A 22,184-nucleotide genomic window follows, 5' to 3' on the forward strand; every position below is an offset into this window, starting at 1 on the left:
TATGCACTGTTATTAGATTCACTGTGTATTTTGGTGAAGGGAAAGCTCAGATATCTTGCAGCCTGAAAAGGAGCTCATGATCATTATGCTAATTAGCACTGAAAGCTAGCACATTGGAGAGGATAGAATGAGTCCATAGGCCTGTATACAGTTGGTTAAAATAATTTATTTGTTCCTTAGTCAGGAAAATACTCAGTTAGTTTCAGTAATGGTCTGGTGTACTAGGGTCAAATTTCATGTTTCAATATTAGCTTCAGCAGGTTAGAAACGGTTGGAATGAAATCCAAATGTAAATTTTTATGCTTCAGGCAAGACATACTATAAGAGAAACTTTTCCCTTTTGAAGTGTTCCTAATGTCCTTGTCCATGATCAGCACAAGGACTTTTTGCACTGACTACTGTCAGTCACTGACAATAGTGACTAGACATCCACTGCTGTCATGTAACAGCGACCTAGTCCCTCTCCTTGCAGAAATTTTCTCCCACCTTCTTTCCTACTTGAGGTCTGGCTCTTGAAACTCTACTCTCAGATTGCTCATGAAACATTTAAATTATGTTAACTTATTATGTATTATTAATCTTTGAACCATATTTTTCTTCCTTGAAAGCTACTCCAGATTTTACTTTCCATTACCAAGAAGATCATTTTTCCTTTAAAAAATGGCATATAGCCCTGAAGTAAATTTTATTATTTATGCTGACCCCTTTACTAGGAAAAGCACCTACAAAAATATTTTTCTTCTGAACTTTTAAAATTTCAAATATGTTCTTACTGGTTTATATGTACAGATTTTAAATTGTGAACACATCTTAGAACACCAAAGAAGAAAGGAAAGGGGGTGTGGGGAAAAATGAAGTAAGAAATGAGAAGAGAGAAATTCAGCAGAAAGGAGAGGAAAGAGAAGTAAAGTGAGGATAGCAAAATGAAAATTCTATAGCATCTTCCATCTCTAAAATTATAGACACCTAGTTAGTCTGTTAAATGATCTTACCCAAGTAAATTTGTATTTAACTGTGATCAAATCCTTAAAGAAAATGATTAGGAGTTCTACACAATCTCTGAAACATATGGTTATGTGGCAGAGAATTTGCATTTCTGGGTACCTTTCTTTTTTATGATTTTTTTCCTTCCTGTTTTATTTATATATAATTGATATACAGCACTGTGTAAGTTTCAGTGTATAGCATAATGATTTAAATTATATACATTGTGAAATAATTACCACAATAAATTTAGTGAACATTCATCATCTCTTAAAGATACAAAATTTTAAAAATAGAGAAATATGTCTTCTTGTGATGAGAGCTCAGGATTTACTCTCTATTCATATATAATGTACAATAGTGTTAATTATATTTATCATAGTGTGAATTACATCCCTATACTTATTTATCTGATAACTAAAAGTTTGTAACTTTCAGCTGCCTTTATCCAACTCTCCCTCCCCCAACATGCTGCCTCTGGTAACCAAAAATCTGATCTCTAATTTCTATGACTTTATCTGTCTGTTTTTGAAGTATAATTGACCTACAACACTATGTTAGTTCCTGGAACATGAAATAGTGATTTGATATTTCTATACATTTCAGAATGATCAAAAGGTGATCCTATTTACCATACGTCACCATGAAAAGATATTACATAATTGTTGATTATATTTCCCACACTATACATTACATACCCATGACACTTATTTTACAACTGGAAGTTTGTACCTCATAATATCTCTCACATATTTCTCTCCTCCTCCCATCCCTCCCCTCTGGCAAGCATCTAATTTTTCTCTGAATCTGTGATCTGCTTTTGGTTTGTTATGCTGGTTTATTTCTAACATTCTACATATAAATGAAACCACAAATTATTTTTCTTTCTCTGTCTGACAATTCACTTAGCATAATACCCTCTAGGTCCATCTATGCTGTTTTAAATGGCAAGATTTTTTCTTTTTCATGGTTGAGTAATATTCCGTTGTATACATACACAGTCTTCTTTGTCAATTCATCTATTGCACTTTGGTTGCATACATATCTTGGCTATTGTAGTTAATGTTGCAATGAACATTGGGGTACATATATCTATTTAAATTAGAGTTTTTGTTTTCTTCTGGTAAATATCCAGGAGTGGAGTTGCTGGATCCTGTGGTCATTCCATTTATAGGTTTTCTTAGGAACCTCCATATTATTTTCCATAGTGGCTGCATCAATTTACATTCCCACAAACAGTGCACAAGGGTTCTCTTTTCTAAACATCCTGGCCAACACAGTTGTCTTTTTGATGATAGCTTTTCAGATGATAGAACCTGTTATCTCATTGTGGTTTTGATTTGCATTTCCTTGATAGTTAGTGATGTTGAATTCTTGTCAGGCCCCTGTTGGCCATTCTGTATATATTCTTTGGGAAAACATCGATTCATCTCCTCTCTCCATTGTTTAATCACGTTGCTTGTTTTTGAAGTTGAGTTATATGAGTTCTTTGTATGATTTGGACATTAAGACAATGTCAGATATCATTTGCAAATATCTCATCCCATACTGTAGTTGACCTTTTTGTTTTATAGATAGTTCCTTTGCTGAATAAAAGCTCTTTAGTTTGATGCAGTCCCATTTGTTTATTTTTGCTTTTAGTTCTCATGGTTAAGGAGACACATACAAAAAATATTACTAGGACTGATGTCAAAGAGCATACTGCCTATATTTTCTTCTTTGAGATTAATGAGTTCAGGTCTTACATTTAAGTTTTTAATAATTTTTTAGTTAATTTTTGTATATGGTGTGAGAAAGTAGTAAAGTTTGATTCTTTTGCATGTACCTGTCCAGTTTTCTCAACATCATTTATTAAAGAGGCTGTCTTTTCCCCATTGGATATTTTTGCCTACTTTCTCATAGAATTGATTGCCCATATAAACATTGCTTTATTTTTTGGCTCTCTGTTTTGAACCATTCATTTATGTGTGTGTTTTTGTGCTAGTGCCAAACAAGTGTTGTGTGATGACTGTAGCTGTAGTAGAGTTTGGAATCAGGGAACATGATACCTCCAGCTTTGTTCATCTTTCTCAAGATTGTTTTGGTGATTCAGGGTACTTTGTGTTTCCATATAAATTTTAGAATTATTTATTCTAGTTCTGTGAAAAATTTAATTAGTATTTTGATAAGGATTGCAGTGAATCTGTAGGTTGCCTTGGGTAGAATGATCATTTTAACAGTGTTAATTCTTCAAATAAATGAACACAGTATATCTTTCCATTGATGTAGTCTTTAAGTTCTTTCATCAGTGTCTCACAGTTTTCAGAGTACATGACTTTTACCTCCTTAGTTAGACTTATTCCTAGGTATGTTATTCTTTTTTGATGTGATTGCAAATGGGATTGTTTTCTTATTTCTCTTTCTCATTAGTGTACAAAAATGCAACAGATTTTTAATGTTAATTTTGTGTCCTGGTCCTTTCTCAATTTATTGATGAGTTCTAGTAGTTTTTTAGTGGTGTCTTTAGGATTTTCCATTAATAGCATGTCATCATGCTATTTCCATGTCATCAGCAAACAGTGACAGCTTTATTTCTTCCTTTCCAACTTGGATTCTTTTTATTTCTTTTTTGCTGATTGTCATGGCTAGGATCTCCAATACTAGTTTGAATAAAAGTGGTGAGAATGGGTATCCTTGTCTTATTCCTGATCTTAGAAGAAATGCTTTCATCTTTTAATTGTTGAGTATGGTATTTGCTGTGGGCTTGTCATACATGGCCTTTATTATGTTGAAGTATATTGTCTCTGTACCTGCTCTGTGGAGAATTTTATCACAAGTGGATATTGAATTTTGTCAAAAGCATCTATTATGATGATCATATGATTTTTATTCTTCAATTTGTTAATGTGGTGTATCACATTAATTGATTTGTGGAAACTGAACCATCCTTGTATATCTGGGATAACTCCCACTTGGTCATGATGTATGATCCTTGTAATGTATAGCTGAATTCAATTGACTACTATTTTGTTGAGGATTTTTGCATCTATATTCATTAGTGATATTGGCCTGCAATTTTCTTTTCCTGTGATAACCTTGTCTGGTTTTGGTGTCAGGTGATGCAGATCTCCTAGAATAAGTCTGGAACCATTCCCTCCTCTGAAATTTTTGGAACAATTTGAGAAGGATAGGTGCTAACTTTCCTTCAAATGTTTGGTAGAAGTCATTCCCCCTCAACTTTTGTTTGTTGGAAGGCTTTAAATTACTGATTCAATTTCATTACTGATAATCGGTCTCTTCATATTTTCTATTTCTTCCTATTTCAGTCTTGGGATTTTGTAAATTTCTATGAATTTGTCCATTTCTTCTAAGTTGTCTGTTTAATTGGCATATAATTGTTTGTAGTAATCTCTTGTAATCCTTTGTATATCTGTGTGGTGTCAGCTGTAACTTCTCCCTTTTCACTTTTTTGATTTGGGTCCTCTCTCTTTTTTCCTTCATTATTCTGGCTAAGATTTACCAATTTTGATTATCTTTTCAAAGGATTAGCTTTTAGCTGCATTGATCTTTTCTCTTTTCTTTTTTTTTTAGTCTATTTTGTATATTTCTGCTCTGATTTCATTATTTCTTTCCACTAACTTTGGGTTTTGTTGATTCTTCTTTTTCTAGTTCTTTTAGGTGTAAGTTTAGATTGTTTATTTGAAATTGTTCTTGTTTCTTGAGGTAGGCCTGCATAGCTATAACTTCCCTCTTAGAATCACTCTTGCTCATCCCATTGATTTTTTTCTGAGTTTCGTGGTTTTATTAACACAAACACAATATGCACCTGAGCTATCTATTCATTTTCTTTGTTATGCAGGCTGACATTGAGATTGGTGACTCTGATGGCCATCTGGGCTGCTCTTTCCACAGTGGTTTTGCAGTTCTTGGAGGAGACGTTGTGAACAATCTCAGCACAGTAAGATATTTTGCACCTTAGAAGCACTTCAAGCTTGTTGATATTGTGGACCAGGAACTTCCAGAAGCACACGTGCTTTATTTCCTTGTTGCTGTCATAACAGATGTGGAGCGTCAAGATCTGACCCTTGAATCTCCTGCACACCCTGTTTTCACTGCCTCTGGGTTTCTACCAGTTACAGTTAATTTTGACGTATTGGTCTCACTGGTGCTGGATAAACTTCTTGATCCTCTTTCTGATGATCTTGGGCTACACAAGGGGTCTGAGGGCAGCCATGATGCTGAGTTCATGATGGTTGTCATCTCTGTAGGCAGTGCTGAGGAAAAGCCAAACTATTGATTTTGGATCATTGTGTTTTCATTTGTCTCCAGATATTTTTTGATTCTCTCTTTGATTTCTTAATTGACCATTTGGTTGTTTAGTAGTATACTGCTTCCATATATTTATGGTTTTCTGCAGTCTTTGTGTGTGTGTGCGTGTGTGTGTGTTTGATTTCTAGACTCATAGCATTGTGGTCAGAAAAGATACTTGATATTATTTCAGTTTTCTTAAATTTACTGAGACTTGTTTTGTGGCCTTGCATGTGATCTATCTTGGAATATGTTCCTTGTTCACTTGAAAAGAATGTGTATTCTCTCTGCTTTGGGATGGGCTGTTCTTTATATATCTATTAAGTCCATCTTTTGTAATGTGATTTTTAAAGCCAGTGTTTCCTTATTGATTTCTGTCTAGATGATCTGCCCTTAGATATAAGTGGGGTGTTCAAATTCCCTAGTATTATTGTCAATGTCTTTCTTTTTATCTGTGAATATTTGCTTTATGCCTTTAGGTTCTCCTATGTTGGGTACATATATATTTTCAATTGTTATATTCTTCTTGGACTGATCCCTACATCATTATGTAATGTCCTTGTCTCTTGTTACAATCTTTGTTTTAAAGTCTATCTGATATAAGTATAGATACTCCAAATGTACTTTTATTTCCATTTGCATGAAATAACTTTTTTCATCCCCTCATTTTCAGTTACTGTGTGTCTTTAAATCTCAAGTGACTCTCTTGTAGACAACATATATATGGGTCTTTTTAAAAAATCTATTCAGCCACTCTCTTTGATTAAAGTATTTAGTTCATCTACATTTAGAGCAATGTTTGACAGGTATGTACTTATTGTCATTTTTAAATTCTTTCCCTGTTCTTTTTGTGGTTCTGTTTTGTTTCTTCTTCTTTTGCTCTATTCCCTTGTGGTTGCTGACTATCTTTAGTATCATGTTTGGATTCCTTCCTCCTTTTGTGTGTTTATCTATTATAGATATTTGGTTTGTGGTTACCATGAGGTTTATATGCAGACTACTTTCACTGTATAATTGGTTTTACCAATGAGATTTTTCCTTTTTAATTTCTTTTTTTTTTTTTTGAAGTACACGGACCTCTCATTGTTGTGGCCTCTCCTGTTGTGGAGCACAGGCTCCGGACGCACAGACTCAGTGGCCATGGCTCATGGGCCTAGACACTCCGTGGCATGTGGGATCTTCCTGGACCGGGGCAAGAACCTATGTCCCCTGCATCGGCAGGCAGACTCTCAACCACTGCACCACCAGGGAAGTCCCCTTTTTAATTTTTATATTTCCAGTTGTGGACTTTTCTTTTGTGTTTAGAGGAGCCCCTTTAGCATTTCTTACACAGCTGGTGGGCTGGTGCTAAACTCTTTTAGCTTTTGCTTGTCTCTAAAACTTTTGATCTCTCCTTCAAATCTGAATGATACTGTTTCCAGGTAGAGTATTCTTGATTGTAAGTTTGCTCCTTTCCTTTTATCACTTTAAATAGTCCACTCACTTACGCCTTGCAGAGTTTCTGCTGAGAAGTCAGCAGATAGCCTTTTGGGAGTTTCCTAGTTTTTAACTTGTTATTTTCCCCTTGCTGCTTTGTTCCCTCTTTACCTTTAATTTTTGTCATTTTAATTACCATATGTTTTGGTGTGGTTCTCTTTGAGTTGATTCTGTTTGGGAATCTCTGTTATTCCTAGAGCTGGGTGTCTGTTTCCTCTCCCAGGATAGGGAAATTTTCAGCTTATATGTCTTAAAATATGTTCTCTGGTCCTTTCTCTCTCTCTCTTCTCCTTCTGGGACGCCTATAATGTGAATGTTAGTACACTTGATGTTGTCCCAAAGGTCTCTTTAACTGTCCTCATTTCTTTCTTTTCTTCTTTCTGTCCAGCTTCAGTGATTTCTTCTACTCTGTCTTCCAGCTCCCTGATCCATTCCTTTGTGTCTTCTAATTTACTGTTGATTACTTCTCATGTCAGCCTGCTGGTGAGTGGGGCTGGATCTCAACACACCTGGCTGAGAGGGCCAAAATGTCTCAGAGCTTCTGTTGGACTGCTGGTAGATGGGTCCAGAGTAAACAGGGGACTCCATTTAATGCTAGCCCACTGGTGGGATGATCCAGGTCCCTGGGTCTCTGGCTTCAGGGTCCTGTGGGTCCTGGGACTCATGTCAGCCTAGGTAGGCAAGACAGGTTCCTGATTCAGTGGCTGCAGGGCCTGGGGTGTTCTGAATCTTGCATCAGCCCTCTGTTGGATAAGGCTGGACCCCAGAGTAGCCAGCTGAGGATTGCTAAAATTTCCCAAAGCTAATATTGGCCTGCTTGTGGGCAAACCCAAGGTTCACAGCATCCTGTGGTTGATGCCCACCCATAGTGGGTGAGGCTAGTCCCTGGAGCTAGTGCCAGCTAGGAACCAACCAAGTCCTAGGTTCTCTGGCTGCATGGATCAAGTGTCTGGAGCTGGTGTTGGTCCACTTGTGTGTGTTTTGATTCTCTCTTTGATTTCTTAATTGACCATTTCGTTGTTTAGCAGTATACTGCTTCCACATATTTATGGTTTTCTGCAGTCTTTGTGTGTGTGTGTGTGTGTGTGTGTGTGTGTTTGATTTCTAGACTCCCGACATTTCTTCCCAGGACTAGTGCTGGCTCACTTGTGGGTGAAGCCTGGTCCCAATGTCTCTTGCAGCAGGGCCCTGGCTGTCTCAGTGTTGGTGTGTTGGCCCACTCATGAGCAGGACCAGGGCCCAGTGTGTTGTGACTATGGTGCTTGCCCACTAATGGGTGAGGTTGGCCCCAGGGTTACTACCAGCTCTCTGGTGAATGAAGAGGGTCCTGAGGTCCCCAGATGTAGGGCTCTTCAGGTCCTTGAGCTAGTGCCAGCACACTGGTGTGCAGGGCTGTATCCTGGGTCCTCTGATGGACAGGGCCATGTTCCAGGATGACTGTGGGCTTAGGGTGTCTTAAGGCAGCCAGCCTGCTATTAGGTGAGGCTGTGTCCCTGACTGGCTTGTTGCTTCTCCTGCAGTATCACAGTACTAGTGTTGACAGGTTGATGTGTGGGTCTCAGGCCCAGTACTAATAAGCTAGAGGGAGCACTCCAAAGTGGTATTTCCCAGCACATCTGTCCTCATTGCAGAATAAGCTCCCAAGATGGCTTCTGCCAGTCTCTATGTCCCCAGAAGGCTCTCCAAGATCAGCAGGTGGTCTGACCCAGGCTCCTTTCTAATTATTGTCTCAATCCTAGGTGCTGGAGTGTGTGAGGTTTTGTGTTTACCCTTTAATAGTGGCCTTCTATTTCTTACAGCCTTCTGCCTCTCTTGAAAATAAGCACCACTGGCTTTCAAAGCCAAATATTCTAGGGGCTCATCTTCCTAATGCAAGACCCCAGGGCTGGGCAGGCCAATGTAGAGCTCAGACACATGCTTCTTGAGAAAAACCTCTGCAATTGTAGCTATCTTCTTGTTTGTGGGTTGCCCACTTGGGGATGTCTATACTACTTTTCTGCCTATCCTGTTCATCTCATCACGGTGCCTTCTTTATATCTTTAGTTGTTAAAGATCTTTTCTGTTATATTTATGTCTTTCTCATCAATAGTTTCTCCTTAAATAGCTGTAATTTTGGTATGCCCATGAGATGAGGTGACGTCAGGGTCTTCTTACTTCATCATATTGGCCACAATTACAACCAGGCATTGTTTTTATTGTTGTGTCCTGTGCCTGCTTTTCATTTCAGCATCAAGTGTTAGCTTTAATGTGTTTTCATATAACATTTTGCCTGAAGTTAAATCACTTATACTTTCATTGTCTGAGTATATTATCTGTCTGAGAGAATTGAAACCTGGCTTTTTGACTAAATTATCCCATAAAATTTCAAAAATTAAAAGATAGTATTACTCATTTGAACAGTGACAGCAGTGTATTCAAAGAAATAAAAATAAATATTAAAAATTCTTTGCATGATAATTTCTTCAGAGTAATCCAATTCAAATACATTTATACTTACCAGTATTGAATTACACTTTTTGGAATCACTTTACTTGCACTCATATGCCTTATAAAGGAGGTGTTTAATAGACTCATTTACCATAACCACAGCTAACATAACATATTCAAAATTAATCCAGAAAGTCAATGATATATATCTAAGTAATTTAACTTAGGAGTTAAGAGTAAATTTATTTTTGAATTGATAGTGAAATTAACTACAAAAATGGAATATTTTCTGGAGTTTAAAAAAATTGCCCTCTAAAATTTCATTTTATATTGGTGTTATTACTCATAGGCTTCTACATAAGTCAATGGCCTTGATGTGTGAATACAGAATCCATGGCATTATGGTGAGGACTTTTATTATGCGAAGTATGGCAGTGGTAGCAAGAATATAAGCCCTGCAAACCTGAAGTGCAAAGCATTTCTTACCAAAAATCTGCCTGAGAGTGTTGGGAAGGTAGTGCTTCTTAAACTACCTTACCTGTGGTGAACGCCTGCCTTATTTGTTCTCTCAATATGTTATAAGTGCTACTTTTAGAAAAAAAATAAAAATAAACGTGTAGGAAAATGAAATACAAACACAACAATGACATATAAAATGCAATTGAGTCCCTCATTTTTTATTATTATATTCCACACACATAAATTTAATTTTATAAATTGATCCAAACATTTTTACATGCTCAATCTCAATTTCACTACTCATTGCCCACAGATATCAAACAGTTCCTGAATTGATGTAGGTTCATGGACCACATTTTGAGTTGCATTGTTCTAGGCCTTCCTGTTTCTGAACCCAATTTCAAAGTGTGATGCATTTGGAAAGTAAGTTTAGTCCATAAGAACAGGGGTTATTATTGTTCTCACTCTCACTTAAAGTTTCTGTATTTAGCACAGTGCCTAGCACTCAATTTCAAAATAAGTAAAAGACATTGGAATTTAAGACATAAGAATAAAGTCTGAAAAAATAATGGATTTTATTTTATAATATCCATCAAGTCATACTCTCATTTTAATCCAGATCCATATTTTCATATTTAGTCCCAGGTATGTTGTAATTAGAAGATAATGCCAGTCCAAAGGTTCTCTGGTGTAGTATGCCAGGAGGAAACTGTGTATTACAGAAATGACAGAAAGTGATTTATATAAGTTTTAATGTAGGCAGAGAAAGAAAACAATGGTTTTGGACTCCTAGAAATAATAGCAAACCCTGCTGAGAATTTCTTTATCTCCAAAATCTTAGGCTCTAAGCTTCCAGTATCTGTTCTCAGGTTTTTATTGTTTCTACCCCTGACCTTACTCCCACACCAGCTCTTCTGCTATCTTTTCAATACTTTAAGGCCATCACCACACATTTTTCTTCCATGTAAAGGTCCTTTAGATTTTAATTTTCACTCCTTTCTTTTTTTCTTGCTCAGCGTAGACTAAAATTGAAACACTTTTTCTATTAACTACACTTTCTCTTTGGAAGTTTCGATTTCTTTCTCCCTTTGCCTAAAATATGTTTAAACATCTACCATACTTAAAAGTCCTGTGTAGATCTTATAATTAACTTCATTCTTCCACCTTTACTATATTAACCTCTTCTTAACAAAGTAGCCTTAAATTTCTCCTCTCCCTCATCTGTCATTTGTACATTAACCCACTGCAATTTAACTTCTGTCTCTAATTTTAAACTGAAATTGTGAAGACCACCAGGAAGGTCATCAGTTCCCCCAGAGATGGAAATATGTCCCATGTCATCATTCTTGATGTTTATGTTTTGTCTGTCTATCTTTATGTCTATGACTTTTTGTGTAATATCAATGTCTAATGATTGACTTCATATCTCTACCAGGTAAAGCCTGACTCCATCTTGGGTGATGTTGCATGCAAACAATAAAAATTAGCTCATTTATATCCTGGAATCTTTAGTTCACTTAATTTCATATTTTTATTAGGTATTTTTGTAATATCGTATTTCCAAACATGATATATCCTAGGTGAAAGAACATAGACTCACGTTTTAAAGTTGTGGTTTGCCTCTCTGAGCTTGTGCCCACCTGTCTTCGTAAACCTTTACTGTTTTTCCAACTTTTGTTTTTGTGGTATGCATGTCTCTCACTGTTGTGGCCTCTCCCATTGCAGAGCACAGGCTCCGGACGTGCAGGCTCAGCGGCCATGGCTCACAGGCCCAGCTTCTCCGCGGCATGTGGGATCTTCCCGGACTGGGCCACGAACCCGTGTCCCCTGCATCGGCAGGAAGACTCTCAACCACTGTGTCCCCAGGGAAGCCCCTTTTCCATCTTTTTAATGGGATCAGGATCTAGGATCAGAGTCCAAAGTAACTCCCTCTGGGTATAAAATCACTTGAATGTGTCTTCAAAGTGTAAGCATATTTGGTATTTTATTCATAATATATCAGTGCTGGATTTAACTGAAACATAAGTCACTGACTAATAATTTCTTTCTATTATGCTGCATCATGCATTTTCCAAGGACTTTGGCATTGGGTAAGTTGGGGTTCAAATTCTGGTTCTAATATTTACTAACTGAATTGAGAAAATTGGGTAACCTTTCTATGTCTCAGTTTTTTTGTGTGTTTAAAATGGTCTCTTATGGTTTCTACATCAAAGGTTTTTTTTTTTTAATTAAAAGACATAATACTTGTAATACTTTTAGAACAGATGCCTAACAAATAGAAACTGGCCAATAAATATTAGTGATGATTATGATATTCACTGTTTGGGACACATAACTGTGGTGTAACATCTAAAATTAAGGTCCACAACATTTTAAATCAACTATACTCAAATACAAATTAAAAAAAAAATAAAATAGTGTGTACAGGTCAATCCCAAACTCTCAGTCTATCCCTCCCCACTGCTCTTCCCCCCAGTAACCATAAGTTCATTCTCTAAGTCTGTGAGTCTGTTTCTATTTTGTAGATAAGTTCATTTATATTATTTTTCTTAAAGATTCCTCATATAAGTGATATCATATCATATTTGTCTTTCTCTGTCTGACTTACTTCACCTAGTATGATAATTTCTAGGTCTATCCAAACTCTTGGGAGTTTGGGATTGACATGTACATACTATATTTAAAATAGATAACCAACAAGTACCTACTGTATAGCACAGGGAACTCTGCTCATATTCTGTAATAACCTAAATGGGAAAATAATTTGAAAAAGAATGGAAAAAATAAAAATTTTAAATTAAAAAAATTAAATTAAATTAATGTCCAATATTATGTGCTGCATTGACCTCCAAAACCAGGAGAATCTTGAATGACCTAAACATAAGTTTTCTCATGACTCTACTCCTATGGATAAAGTTCCCTAACCAAACAATCCTTTTAATGAAGAGGATAAGGAATAGTTCCTTCTTATCTGTGAGGACATGGTTTCAGTTCCCACAGATGATAAAATTATTTAAATAAGTAAATCACATCCTTCCTGAGGAGCCAAGGGTCATCTCACTCTCTTGATACTACAAAATCTGCCTCCCACAACCAATAGTTATTCACTGTGTTCCTGAATGCAACCCCTGTGTTTCTCTGTGCAGCATGCAGTCTCCTTCTGCCTGGACTTCACAACTCATGTGACTAATATACTTCACAGTATGTGACCAATAAACTGCTATTTATCTCATGTATCTAGTGTCAGATGTCCTGTGTTCTGTCCATTCTGTGATGGAGCAAGTTTGCACAGGGGACTTTATATGGACATAGAGGAAAACTAAGGAAAGGGAGACAAAAATCCAGAAGAAAATAGAGAGTTAACAAAAAGTGCTGAGGAGGTCAATAAAGTATAATCTGGCAATAAGAAGTAGATAATTTTGTGCTCTAGTGGATTTTTTCATCATTATTGAGGTATAGTTGACATTCAATAAATTGCACACAATAAAATATACAATTTGATGAGCTTTGATATATGTACACACCTGTGAAAGCATCATCACCATCAATGAACATATACATTGACTCCAAAAGTTTCCTCATAGCCCTTTGTAATTCATTCCTCCCCCAGTCCCTAGACAACCAGTGATATGTTTTCCAGATCTATAGATAAGTTTGCATTTCCTAGAATTTCATATAAATAGAATCATGCTTCTTTATGGTCTATTTTCTTTCATTCATCATAATGACTTTTATTTTCATTCACATTTTTACATGCATTAACTTACATTCTGGTAAATATTTAACAATCAGCTCTCTGGTGGCAGTGAGCAAGGGGACTGATTTGTAGCACTCACTGATTTACATGGTGTAATATTTACCCCTATGACTGATTTCAAGCTACTAACATGATGTCACTGATCTCAAAGGTGGGAGTAGATGAACACAATCATATCTCATGAGCCAGTTCCAACCAAATCCAGCCCATCACTGCATATGTCAATGTTTCATTACTTTATAATATCAAGTACTATTCCATTGTATGGATATTTTTTTATCCATTCACCTGTTGATAAACATTTGAGTTGCTTCCAGTTTAGAGATATTATAAATAGAGTTATTATGAATATTCTTGTATATGCTTTATTTTCTCTTGGGCAAGTACCTAGGAATGAAATGGCTGGGTCATACTGAAGGTGTATGTTTAACTTGTAAGAAATTGTAAAACTTTTCCAAAGGAGTTAAACCACTTTACATTCCCACCAGCAGTATAAGAATGTCTAAATTGCTCCATATTTTCCCCAACACTTAATATCATCAGTATTTTTTATTTTTATCATTCTAGTGAGAATATAGTATATCAAGTTGTTTTAATTTGCATATAGTGACTAATGATTTGGAACATCTTTTCATGTGCATATTTTGCACCTGTATATCTTCTTCAAAAAGTGTCTATTAAAATATTTCCTCCTATATGATTTTCCTGTTTCTTTCTAGAAATAGTAGAATTTTAGCTCTCAAACTTTGATCTGTATTCCATTTTGAGTTAATTTTTGTATATGATATGAGTTAATAATTTAATTTCATTTATTTGGATATGGTTAACAAATTGATTCAGCTCCATTTGTTGAAATACTATCATTTCCTCACTGCTCAATAGATTTTTAAAAAATTATAGATACTCATATATGATTCTAATAAAAAGTAGTTATATCTTTGAGGGCTTTGAACTTCAGCTTAAAGAATTTAAATTTCATTGTGAGATGTTAAAGAATGTGGACATTTAGAGATTCTGTGCAAAGAAAAATGAGCTGATCAAGTTATATTAATTATTTTAAAAATAAGCCTAGACAATATAACAAAGAGATTTTTGAGTCATTTTTAGAGAATTTATCAAGAATTAACAAACCTCCTCCAAGAAAGATGCCTAAAAATGTACACACCCAAAATTTTGCAAGCAATATCAGTATTGCCTGAATTGTATCTATGTTCCATCTACGGGTTTGAAGACACTAGATAAGAAGTATAGGAAAATATTTGTAATAAAAACAACCCTAAGAAATTCAAATGTAGGAAGGAGACATGTACTGAGACATGGTCCAAGAAGTCAGCCTGCTTAACTTTCATTTCACTGTAGTATAAAGGACAAGGGACCTGAAAGAGAAGATATGGTTGGGAATATAAAGCGTGTAGGGAATAATGGAGTCATTGGTGCAGCAAATGTGTGCTGTATTCCAACAGAGAAAAAAGAGAGCTCAAAATGTGATCATAATAGTCCTAGTAAGTCTTGCTAGACTTCTACATCATGAAATTTTGCGTACAACCCCCTATTTCTTTCCACTTTCCCCAATTCCACAACCTGGTTGTTGAGAAGTATATGGATATCAGAAGCTACCTATGAAGTATTTTTACACATGAACCAGTGTAAAAACCAAAAAATGAAACAAAGCTACTATGATTAGCTTTTCAAAATGTTTTGCTGTTGTTTAATTAAGCAGACATCTGCCTGACTAGAGTTTCATACCAGCAGGAATGCAAGAGTTTCATTTCCTAACCTAAAATAAATTAATATAAAACAAAACAATAAAATGATCATAATTCTATTGAAATCATTCTTCCTGTAGAGAATTAGAGGGCAAAGGAGATTTTTATTTATGCCATTTTCATACATCCTTACGTGTTTTCCTCATATATCATAGAAATGCCCTGAAAATTCCAAAATATTGACAACTAGAATCCAACTGAATCATGCCTCTTAAAAAATGCTTATTGTTCAAATTGAGTTTTCAACAGGATATAAATATCAAACCACAGTAATTGATTAAAATAATGATTTTAATGATCACTATATTAGTATAACTGTATTTGTATTTAATAAAGTAAACATATAAGTAAATGTGAATTATTTGCTATAAAAGTGAAAGAATATGAACACAGCACTTACTTGAAGAAATTTTTTTGTTAGTCCCCATGTTTTGATTTGCAAATTATTGTTATTGCATCTGAACAGAGGAAAGCAATTTGTGATATCTCTTTCATAGATCCTAATGGGATTATCTTCAACTAGAGGATAACCTACAGGAAGCAACAACAGCTTCCAAAATCACTGAAAGCACAGAAAATCCATAAGACACCAAGCTACACAGCAAGAGGAGGCTGAAACACTGGAGGAAAAAACATAGCAGTAAATGGCAGGTGATATCAGATGTGATTTATTCTTGAGTGTATGCAAGCTATTTTTTACACACTGCTTACATTCTTCAGGAAAGAGGAACATGAAGTTTTGAATCAGCATGTGTGGACAGAGCAAAGGTTTATACAGCCATTAGTGCTTGCCCCAATTACAAATAGCCACATGATGTGTGTTTCCAGTACTAGCTTTACACATTGTCTGGGGTCCTAGACAAGGGCCTGAGGCCTGCTTCTCCCTCCCCTCACTATATTCCTTGCACAAACATACTTTTTGTCCATTAGATTATACCTAAAATTATATTCCTAGAGTTTTATATAGCCCATCCCCCAAGTCCACCCTTCCACATTTATATCTCAGTGTGAATAGATTAGAAATCAGATTTTGAGATTCTGAGGGAGGTGGTATTGGGGATGGGAGCAATTGACAGGCAGTGGGGATATGGTGAAAAAGAGAATGCCAGCAGGGCATAATGCTAGAAAATTGGGAAGGCTGAGAACTCAAAAGCAAAAGGTGAACTCTGAAGAGATTCCCCTTACTTCTGTGTCTGTACCTCTTGGAATAAAACAAAATGGCTGCATTTACAACTCTACTGATTTCTTCAGTGTTTGTTTGCATGTCTGTCTCCTTGTGTAGCCTGTAAGTTCTTCTAGATCAAGAGTTGTAGCACATGGTGAGAGCTTGGTTTAACCAATAAATAAATTAACTTTAAAAATCTATTTTCCAAGGAGACCTTCAAGATGGCAGAAGAGTAAAACGTGGAGATCAACTTCCTCCCCACAAATACATCAGAAATACATCTACATGTGGAACAACTCCTACAGAACACCTACTGAAAGCTGGCAGAAGACCTCAGACCCCACAAAAGGCAAGAAACTCACCACGTACCTGGGTAGGGCAAAAGAAAAAAGAAAAAAACAGAGACAAAAGAATAGGGATGGGACCTGCACCAGTGAGAGGGAGCTGTGGAAGGAGGAAAAGTTTCCACACACTAGGAAGTCCCTTCACTGGTGGAGACGGGTGTGTGTCTGGTGGGGGGAAGCTTTGGAGCCATGGAGGAGAGCACAGTAACAGGGGTTCAGAGGACAAAGTGGAGAGATTCATGCACAGAGGATCGGTGCCAGCCAGCACTCACTAGCCTGAGAGGCTTCTCTGCTCACTCACCAGGGTGGGTGGGGGCTGGCAGCTGAAGCTCCATTTCGGAGGTCAGACCCCAGGGAGATGACTGGGGTTGGCTGTGTGAACACAGCCTGAAGGGGGCTAGTGCACCACAGCTAGCCAGTAGGGAGACCGGGAAAAGGTCTGGAACTGCTGAAGAGGCAAGTGACATTTTCTTGCCCCTTTGTTTAGCTGTACGCAAGGAGAGGGTATTCAGAGCACCGCCTAAACAAGCTCCAGAAACGGGCGCAAGCTGCAGCTATAAGCGTGGCCACCAGAGATGGGCATGAGTTGCTAAGGCTGCTGCTGCAGCCACCAAGAAGCCTGTGTGCAAGCACAGGTCACTATCCACACCTCATCTCCTGGAAGTCTGTGGAGCCCGCCACTGCCAGGTTCCCGTGATCCAGGCGCAACTTCCCAGGGAGAACACATAGTGTGCCTCAGGCTGGTGCAACTTCACGCCAGCCTCTGCTGCCACAGGCTTGCACCACATTCTGTACCCCTCCCACCCCCCGGCCTGAGTGAGCCAGAGCACCTGAATTGGCTGCGCCTTTAAACCCGTCCTGTCAGAGATGAACAAATGCCCTCAGGTGACCTACATGCAGGGGTGAAGTCAAATCCAAAGCTGAACCCCAGGAGCTCTGAAAACAAAGAAGAGAAAAGGAAATATCTCCCAGCAGCCTCAGGATAAGCAGATTAAATCTCCACCATCAACTTGATGTACCCTGCACCTGTGGAATACCTGAATAGACAATGAATCATCCCAAAATTGAGGTGGTGGAATTTGGGAGCAATGATATATTTTTTTTTCCTTTTTCTCTTTTTTGTTAACTGTGTATGTGTATGTTTCTGTGTGTGATTTTGTCTGTATAGCTTTGCTTTTACCATTTGTCCTAGGATTCTGTCTAGTCCGTTTTTGTTGTTGTTGTTTTAGTACAGTTTTTAGCACCAGTTACCATTGCTGGATTTGTTTTCTGTTTTGGTTGCTCTCTTCTTTCTTTCTTTTTTTATTATTTTTTAATTTTTAAAAAATTTTTAATAATTAATTTTATTTTTTATACTTTAATTATTATTTTTTCATTCTTTCCTTGTTTTTTCTCCCTTTTATTCTGAGCTGTGCAGAGGACAGGGTCTTGGTGCTACTGCCGGGTGTCAGACCTGTGCCTCTGAGATGGGAGAGCTGAGTTCAGGACATTGGTCTACCAGAGACCTCACAGCTTCACATAATATCAAATGGCAAAAAACTCTCAGAGGTCTCCATTTCAATACCAAGACCCAGCTCCACTCAACGACCAGCAAGCTACAGTGCTGGACACCCTATGCCAAACAACTAGCAAGACAGGAACACAGCGCCACCCATTAGCAGAGAGGCTGCCTAAAATCATAACAAGTTCACAGACACCCCAAAACACACCACCAGACACGGACCTGCCCACCAGAAATACAAGATCCAGCCTCATCCACCAGAACACAGACCTTGGTCCCCTCCACCAGTAAGCCTACACAACCCACAGAACCAACCTTAGCCACTGGGGGCAGACACCAAAAACAATGGGAAATATGAACCTGCAGCCTGAAAAAAGAAGACCCCAAACACAGTAGGTGAAGCAAAATGAGAAGACAGAGAAACACACAGCAGATGACAGAGCAAGGTAAAAACCCTCCAGACCAAAGAAATGAACAGGAGATAGGCAGTCTACCTGAAAAAGAATTCAGAGTAATGACAGTAAAGGTGATCAAAAATCTTGGAAATAGCATGGAGAAAATACAAAAAACATTTACCAAGAACCTGGAAGAACTAAAAAGTAAACAAACAGTGATGAACTACATAATAAATGAAATTAAATATCTTCTAGAAGGAATCAATAGCAGAATAACTAAGGCAGAAGAACGGAAAGGTGACCTGGAAGATAAAATACTGGAAATAACTACTTCAGAGGAGAATAAAGAAAAGAGAATGAAAAGAATTGAGGACAGTCTCAGAGACTGCTGGGATAACATTAAATGCACAAACATTCGAATTACAGGGGTCCCAGAAGAAGAAGAGAGGAAAAAGAAAAAAGGGACTGCGAAAATATTTGAAGAGATTATAGTTGAAAACTTCCCTAATATGGGAAATGAAACAGTTAATCAAGTCCAGGAAGTGCAGAGAGTCCCACACAGGATAAATCCAAGGAGAAACACATCAAGACACATATTAATCAAACTATCAAAAGTTAAATGCAAAGACAAAATATTAAAAGCAGCAAGGGAAAAATAACATACAAGGGAATTCCCATAAGGTTAACAGCTGATCTCTCAGCAGAAACTCTGCAAGCCAGAAGGGAGTGGCAGGACATATTTGAAGTGATGAAAGGGAAAAAGCTACAACCAAGATTAATCTACCCAGCAAGGATTTCATTCAGATTTGACAGAGAAATTAAAACCTTTACAGAGAAGCAAAAGCTAAGAGAATCCAGCACCAGCACACCAGCTTTACAACAAATGCTACAGGAAGTTCTCTAGGCAGGAAACACAAGGGAAGGAAAAGACCTATAATAACAAACCCAAAACAATTAAGAAAATGGGAATAGGAACATACACATCGATAATTACCTTAAATGTAAATGGATTAAATGCTCCAACCAAAAGACGTAGACAGGCTGAATGGATACAAAAACAAGACCTGTATATTGGCTGTATACAAGAGTCTCATTTCAGACCTAGGGACACATACAGATAGAAAGTGAGGTGATATGAAAAGATACTCCATGCAAATGGAAATCAAACGAAAGCTGAAGTAGCAATTCTCATATCAGACAAAATAGATTTTAAAATAAATATTATTACAAGAGACAAAAAAGGAGACTACATAAGAATCAAGGGATCGATCCAAGAAGAAGTTATAACAATTGTAAATATTTATACACCCAACATAGGAGCACGTCAATACATAAGACAAATGCTAAAGCCATAAAAGGGGAAACTGATAGTAACACAATCATAGTAGGGGACTTTAACACCCCACTTTCACCAATGGACAGATCAACCAAAATGAAAATAAATAAGGAAACATAAGCTTTAAATGATGCATTAAAAAAGATGGACTTAATTGATCTTTACAGGACATTCCATCCAAAAACATCAGAATACACTTTCTTCTTAAGTGCTCATGAAACATTCTCCAGGAAAAATCATCTCTTTGGTCACAAACCAAGCCTTGATAAATTTAAGAAAATTGAAATCATATCAAGTATCTTTTCTGACCACAACGCTATGAGACTATGTATCAATTACATGGAAAAATCTGTAAAAAATACAAACACATGGAGGCTAAACAGTACACTACTTAATAACCAAGAGATCACTGAAGAACTCAAAGAGGAAATTTAAAAATATATAGAAACAAATGACAATGAGAACACAACATCCCAAAACCTATCTGAGGCAGCAAAAGCAGTTCTAAGAGGGAATTTTAGAGCAATACAATCCTAGCTTAGGAAACACCTCAAGCAAAGAACATAACCTTACACCTAAGGCAATTAGAGAAAGAAGAACAAAAGAACCCCAAAGTTAACAGAAGGAAAGAAATCATAAAATGAGATCAGAAAAAAATGAAAAAGATATGAAGAAAATGATAGCAAAGGTCAAAAAAACTAAAAGCTGTTTGAGAAGATAAACAAAATTGAGAAAGCATTAGCAAGATTTATCAAGAAAAAAAAGAAGACTCAAATCAATAGAATTAGAAATGAAAAAGGAGAAGTAACAACTGACACTGCAGAAATACAAAAGATCATGAGAGATTACTACAAGCAAATCTATGCCAATAAAATGGACAACCTGGAAGAAATGGACAAATTCTTAGAAATGCACAACTGTCTTGGACTGAACCAGAAAGAATTAGAAAATATGAACAGACCAATCACAAGCACTGAAATTGAAACTGTGATTAAAAATATTCCCACAAACAAAAGCCCAGGACCAGATGGCTTCATAGGTGAATTCTATCAAATATTTAGAGAAGAGCTAACACCTATCCTTCTCAAACTCTCCCAAAATATAGCAGAGGGAGGAACACTTCCAATCTCATTCTACGAGGCCACCATCACTCTGATACCAAAACCAGAGAAAGATGTCACAAAGAAAAAAAACTACAGGCTGATATCACTGATGAACATAGATTTTAAAATTCTCAACAAACTAGCAAACAGAATCCAACAGCACATTAAAGCGATCATAGACCGTGATCAAGTGGGGTTTATCCCAGGAATGCAAGGATTCTTCAATATACACAAATCAATCAATGTGATACGCCATATTAACCAACTGAATAATATAAACCATATAATCATCTCAATAGATGCAGAACAAGCTTTCAACACAATTCAACACCGATTTATGATAAAAGCACTCCAGAAAGTAAGCATAAAGAGAACTTATCTCAACATAATAAAGACCATAGATAACAAACCTGCAGCTAACATCATTCTCAATGGTGAAAAACTGAAACCATTTCCACTAAGATCAGGAACAAGACAAGTTTGCCCACTCTCACCACTATTATTCAACATTGTTTTGGAAGTTTTAGCCACAGCAATCAGAGAAGAAAAAGAAATTAAAGGAATCCAAATCAGAAAAGAAGAAGTAAAGTTGTCACTGTTTGCAGATGACATGATACTATACATAGAGAATCCTAAAGATGCTACCAGAAATCTACTAGAGCTAATCAATGAATTGGGTAAAGTAGCAGGATATAAATTTAATGCACAGAAATCTCTTGCATCCTTATACGCTAATGATGAAAAATCTAAGAAAGAAATTAAGGAAACACTACCATAACCACTGCAACAAAAAGAATAAAATACCTAGGAATAAACCTCCCTAAGGAGACAAAAGACCTGTGGACAGAAATCTATAAGACACTGATGAAAGAAATTGAAGACAATACAAACCGATGGAGAGATATACCATGTTCTTGGATTGTAACAATCAACACTGTGAAAATGACTATACTAACCAAAGCAATCTACAGATTCAGTGCAATCCATATCAAACTACCAGTGGCATATTTCACAGAAATAGAACAAAAAATATCAAAATTTGTATGGAAATACAAAAGACCCCAAATAGCCAAAGCAATCTTGAGAAAGAAAAATGAATTAGCCTCCCTGACTTCAGACTATTCTACAAAGCTACAGTAATCAAGACAGTATGGTAACTGGTAGAAAAACAGAAATAAAGGTCA

General features: G+C 36.7%; 1 pseudogene; it reads right to left on the minus strand.

Moving 5' to 3' along the window:
* Positions 1-4,798: 4,798 nt before the first annotated feature.
* On the minus strand, positions 4,799-5,197 carry LOC101330202 (large ribosomal subunit protein eL32-like; annotated as a pseudogene).
* Positions 5,198-22,184: the final 16,987 nt, after the last annotated feature.

Source organism: Tursiops truncatus, chromosome 13, assembly GCF_011762595.2.
Source record: "Tursiops truncatus isolate mTurTru1 chromosome 13, mTurTru1.mat.Y, whole genome shotgun sequence".
In the NCBI taxonomy this organism is placed as follows: domain Eukaryota; kingdom Metazoa; phylum Chordata; class Mammalia; order Artiodactyla; family Delphinidae; genus Tursiops; species Tursiops truncatus.